Below are 6,535 nucleotides of genomic sequence, written 5' to 3'. Positions count from 1 at the left end.
TGGGTCATTTCCTTTTAGCCAAATCTGCTTTGCAGGATCATGGTGAGATCCCTCATGCAGGTATTTCCTCGGCCGAAGAGGTTGTAGAAAAAAATGCTTTTAAAAGCCTCTGACGATCCCAGCTGAGCTGCACGATCATCAGAGGCTTTTTTTTTTTTTTTTTTACTTTTAAAAGCATTTTTTCGAAGAGGTTGTAGAAAAAAATGCTTTAAAAAATAAAAAAAATAGCCTCTGATGATTACGTGGCTCAGCTGGGAATGGGAGGGGTAGGGCAGGGATGTTTGCTACCGGTTCTCCGAACCACTCGCTGCCATCGCTACCGGATCAGGCGATCCGGTCCGAACCGGGAGCATTTCATTCCTGTTTCTAACCCTCCTGCAAAAAAAAGGAGCCAGTTTGCTGGCTTCGTGCAGCAAGATTTTAAAAGCTAATTTGGATCATGCTGCATGTCTTGCCCTGCCCTGCCATCTCTCTCTCTCCCTCTCCCTCCCTCCCTCCCTCCCTCCCTCTCTTTCTTTCTCTCTCTCTTTCTCATCACCCGCCAGCATTTCTAACAAAACACACCACCAAGAAACACTTTCTCTTCCCTCGCTCACTTGCTCCGCTGTTATTTCTAGCAGTTCTGCCGGTGGCTGGTATTTGGCATACGATGCCAGCAGGTGGCACTGCTAGTCTGGGGGATTAAGACCTTCTCTTTTCCCCCTCCTCCTCCCCCCCCCCACTTCTCCTTCCCCTTCCCTCCCCCTTTGGAGGGAAAATTTCCCAAGTTCCTAGGATGGCAGAAGGAGCAGAGAGTAATTACTATGCACTGCTATTCTTTTTAACAATCCCTGTCGCTTTGCTTGGCAGTGCAAATTGTTACCTTTTGCGTGAGCCTTTGTTCGGAGAAAAGAGCGGGGTGGGGGACTTTGACAAATACACACACACACCACACACACACACACACACAGGGGGAGAGAGAGAGACTTAGCATCACACATTTTGCAGGTTGAGAAATGCAGAAAGGGAATTGCGGTGCAGGGCTAAAACCTTTCTCTGCAAGAGTCATTCTGTAAACATTTTAACCCCGGTTGAAATTGTTTCTCGCGCACGACCTTTGAAGTGACCAGGAGAGACCCAGAAAGAACGAAAAAGAATTGCCAGTCAGGGAAGTTTTTATTTCTAGTCCTTGCAAAACTGAGATTCAGAGCCAAGGAGGGTCCTCTTTCCCCTATTTTCGGCCACAAACTCAACTGGCAGAATCTTTCACCCACCCTGCCATTTGTTTGTTTGTTTGTTTGTTTGTTTGTTTGTTTGTTTGTTTGATTTATATGCCGCCCTTCTCCCGTAGGACTCGGGGCGGCTCACAACAATAAAAACAACCTGACAATAGATATAAATTAAATAATATTAAAAACCAATTAAAATCCCCAAATCCCCAAGATAAAATCCACGGGAGATCAGGGAAGTTGCTGAAAGAGCCATGTCTTTAGGTCGGCGCGGACGGTGCGGAGGTCAGGGGCCGTCCGGAGCCCGGTGGGCAACCCATTCCAGAGGGTCGGTGCGACCACAGAGAACGCCCTCATCCTGGAGACCGCCAGCCGACACTGTCTGGCCGAAGGGACCCGGAGGAGGGCAGCCCTATGTGAGCGCACTGGGCGGTGGGAGGCCGGTAGGAGGTGATCCTGCAAATACCCCAGGCCCATGCCATGACATGCCCAGTGGATGTCAGCTTTACGAAGCCATACGAAGATAGCCTGTTGCTTCCTTCCTTTTTGGAAGTCTTTATCTTTAAAAAAAAAATAATAAAATTGCTGATCATAGTCATCTCCCTCCCCGCTGAGAAAATACACACTTTTTGTTCCGCTCCCCAGACCTTTGTTTTCGGCATCTCTCCTGGAGTGGGGGAGTGGGGGCGGACAGGTAGGCTTCAAACCTTGCGGGGTGTGGGTACCAAGTCTCTCTGGTTGGGCATTATCTCATCCATGCAAGGTAGTGGTTGCTGATTCCCCAAGAGCAGGGAACGGGGAGCAGGAAAGCTGAAGTTGGTCTCCTTAGCAACTGTGTGCCCATTGGAGTAGCAGGGTCCCTCCTGGTTGCTATGACGGTTGCTGGGATACAGTTATTGCTCAGCTGGGGTGAGTTGCCAGGAAAGAAGACGGAGGAAGAGGAGGAGGGGGCTGGACAGGTTAGGCCAGGAGTGCATCAGACCCGAGGCCGTTTGGAGGGGCTTGTCTTCGGATACGCCAAAGTAGCCTCCCGAGTAACCTGTTTTTTTTGGAAACAACCGGCACGATTCACAACAGGGAATCGAACTAGGGAGTTTGCTAGTCCCACAGCGGATTGAATTAACTGTCAGATCCATAATTAGTTATGTTATGTTAGTTATCACCTTTAAAGCGCTCCATGGCTTAGGACCTGGGTACCTACGAGACCGTCTTTTGCCACCAATAGCCTCCCACCGACCAGTTCGTTCTCACAGGGAGGGACTACTCAGGGTACCGTCAGTCAAATTATGTCGACTGGCGACTCCCAGGGGGAGGGCCTTCTCTGTGGGGGCTCCAACCCTTTGGAATGAACTGCCCCCGGAGATACGGAATATCCCTGATCTCCGTGCTTTCCGCCGTGCCCTCAAGACCCTGATGTTCCAACAGGCAGGGCTAAACATACAAACATTCAAATGATTTTTTAAATGTTATCTAATTCTGGGTTTTATTTAATTGACCAAACTAAGTAACAATTTTAATTAGCAATTTTATGATGTTTGTGTGTCTATATTTTTCTTGACTGTACACCGCCTTGAGTCCTACGGGAGAAAGGCGGTATAGAAATATAAATAAATAAATAAATAAATAAATAAATAAATAAATAAATAAATAAATAAATAAACAAACAAATTAAGCCAACATGGAAAGTAAAGCAGTGTAAATGAGCCACCGCTCATTTTTCAACCAAGATTGTTAGCAGCGGTGGGTTCCCCAAATTCTTACCACTGGTTCGCTGCACGCGAGCGCACTTGCTTGCGCATGCGTGCATCTCCTGTGTGTGCGCCCGGCCTCCAAAAAACGTGCCTAAATAGAATGGCATAGAGCCGGGACGGGTGGGTATGCCTACCAGCGATTTCCACTACCGGTTCGCCTGAACTGGTACGAACCGGCTGAATACCACCTCTGATAGTTAGCCAGATCTAGCCAGAATGCGTCATCATGGTTTTTCTCCTTAACGTAATGGACCAAGTTCACTATTGTGATGGGTATAAACCTCATACGATGGCTTGGAATACTGCAAGCATTCGATCGCGATGGCACTACTAATTATTAACTAATATTTCTATGATGTCCATTATTCACTCTAGCATTAGGCTAACTCTCGTGATTTATTTTGATAAGAAGCCGCAATGTCCATCAAAGAGAACTCTTAATTTTCCCGGTGTCTTCCCCCCACACTTCCCAACATCATCTCTCTCTCTAAATCTTTCTGCTTTGACCATTTCAAGACTGTTCTGTTGATGAGCACCTGTCTTCCGCTGTGGACAAGAGACATCAAATGTATTGATGGGTCAATCAATCCATCATGCTATTTTCTAGCTATATCAGCAGTTGGGTTGTTCAGATAGGATGACATTTTTTCTTCCTTCTTGAAAGAACCGTTGTAACACAGCAGGCGAAACCTTGGTATCGGTCTTCGCGATTCCAAACTTAGAACATAGAACCCACCACTGAGGGAAGCAAGCTATTCCATTGATTAATGGTTCTCGCATGTCTGAAAATGTCTCCCATAAAGGAGCTCAAGGTTGAAATGAGGGCCCTTGGTGCTCTCTGAGCTTGGTCGTTTCCTTGCAGACATTTCATTATCCAAGATTATAAGACCATCAGCAGGGATAATGTCACCCAGTTTGGGTAATGAAACAACCAAGCTCAAGAGAAAATTTCCCCTGACTTGTAGGTTGGATCTCACTTGAACAAGACTCCATCCATCACCACTTCTTCGGCCAAAAGAATGCTTTTAAAAGTAAAAAAAAAAAAAAAAAAAAAGCCTCTGATGATCACAGGGCTCAGCTGGGATCGTCAGAGGCTTTTAAAAGCATTTTTTCTAAAGCCTCTGACGATCCCAGCTGAGTTGCCTGATCGCCAGTGGCTTTTAAAAGCATTTTTTTTCTGCAACCTCTTCAGCTGAAGAGGTTGTAGAAAAAATGCTTTTAAAAGAAAAAAAGCCTCTGCCGATCAGGCAACTCAAGCTGGGATCGTCAGAGCCTTTTATAAGCATTTTTTAATAAAAGCATTCTTTTATAAGAAAAAAATGCTTTTAAAAGAAAAAAGCCTCTGCTGATCAGGCAACTCAAGCTGGGATCGTCAGAGCCTTTTATAAGCATTTTTTCTACAACCCCTGAAGAGGTTGTAGAAAAAATGCTTTTAAAAGTAAAAAAAAAAAAAAAGTTGGCCACACCCACCCAGTCACATTATCCCACCACCACCAAGCCACGCCCACAGAACCGGTAGTAACAAATTTTACATTTCACCACTGACGACACCGCCACTTCGGGCACGCGTGCCATAAGTTCGCCGTCACGGTACTGTACCAAATCATGATTCGGGGAATGTAGTCTTTATAGTAATCTTTACAAACATTTTGCAAGCTTCGAAAGACCAAAAGGGTGAGATTGAAGACAGATCTTGGAGACCATCCATATTGCCACTGAGAATCGACACCAATCTGATGGAACGTAATCAAATGATCCCTGAAAAATTCACTTCCCCGTGCTTGCTTGCAGAGTGTTTCACTCTTTTCTCCCTTTCTTCCTTTGCTGGTTATTTACTTATTAAATTTAATTATCACCCGGGTCACCACGAGGTGATCAACGGACTGATAGCACGCAGGCACACATAGTTTTATTAATATTGTTATTACAAGACTCGCACTGTTAACGCTTTTACCGTATTCTTTGCATTGTGTTTGACTTCCAAGACTGCCTACGGCCCCTGGTTATAAATCTAATAAATAAATAAACCATCAGAAAAATGGGGGGGGGGGGGAAGCTAAACTGCAGGAGAAAAGGCTCCTTAAAACGCAAAATCTAAATCCTGCTTACAATCTTTTTGGACTGTTGCCTGCTGGCAAAACATACAGAACAATTAAAACTTGGACCACGCATTTTCTGAATAGTTTTTATCCCAGAGCTATAATTGCACTCAACAATGAACTAAAGGGCCACCACCAGTGAGCTGTTGGACAGCATTACTTGGTCTGTTGTGTGGATGTTTGGGTGGTTTAGGGGTGGGGAATTTGTGGTGGGTGGGAGTGTGTTTGGGGATTGTTATGTGTGTTGGACCTGGTCTTTGGGGGTTAAGTGAATTTTGTTGTAGGGGTATACTGTGTATACATCTATAATGACAATAAAGATTATTATTATTATTATTATTATTATTATTATTATTATTATTATTATTATTATTATTATTATTATAAGGCACCAGTACATTGTATTTCATTTTATTTAATTTATCCAATCGAAACAGCCACCCATCCCATATAAACATATAACATGCGTAACAACATATAAACAAGACACTAGGAATAAGGGTTTAAAAGACCACAGGATATAGTGGCAGCAACAAGGAAAACCCAGGCACCGTCAAACAGCAATCTCACCAGCTCCAACTAATCATTCAGCCCACATGCTTACCATGTTTCCCCGAAAATAAGACCAGGGTCTTATATTAATTTTTGCTCCAAAAGACGCATTAGGGCTTATTTTCTGGTTAGGTCTTATTTTGGGGGAGATACGGAACTAAATGCACCCATCTGGCTGACAATCTTAACTGGGGTTTATTTTTTGGGTAGGGCTTATATTATGAGCATCCTGAAAAATCATGCTAGGATTTATTTTCTGGTTAGGTCTTATTTTGGGGGAGATACGGTACTAAATGCACCCATCTGGCTGACAATCTTAACTGGGGCTTATTTTTTGGGTAGGGTTTATATTATGAGCATCCTGAAAAATCATGCTAGGGTTTATTTTCTGGTTAGGTCTTATTTTGGAGGAGATACGGTACTAAATGCACCCATCTGGCTGACAATCTTAACTGGGGCTTATTTTTGGGGTAGGGCTTATATTACAAGCATCCTGAAAAATCATGCTAGGACTTATTTTCCGGTTGGGTCTTATTTTCAGGGAAACAGGGTAGAAATGCACCCAATTTTTTCCCCAAAAGCTGGTAAATGCAGGACCAGTTTACTTTGGGAAGGGAGAGGGAGAAGGAGAAGGTGGTTCCCCCCCCCCGCCCCATCCCCCCAAAAAAACAAATCCTATCAGAGCAACAGGCTGGCTTAAAAGCCATCTCAACAACTTGGGAAGGCTTAGGAAGACTCTAAATCAGGATTTCTCAATCTCAGCAACTTTTAAGGACTTCAACTCCCAGAATTCCTCAGCCTGCATGCTAGCTGGGGAATTCTGGGTGTTGAAGTCCCCGCCTCTTAAAGAAACACCGCTCTAAATAAAACTGCCCTTAAACTGTTTGGGAGGACTTGCTAGCGTACATTGCTGCAAGGAGAGACT

Source organism: Pantherophis guttatus, chromosome 13 (genome assembly GCF_059756535.1).
Source record: "Pantherophis guttatus breed Tessera chromosome 13, ASM5975653v1, whole genome shotgun sequence".
Classification (NCBI taxonomy): Eukaryota; Metazoa; Chordata; class Lepidosauria; order Squamata; family Colubridae; genus Pantherophis; species Pantherophis guttatus.
This window is presented reverse-complemented; position numbering follows the sequence as displayed.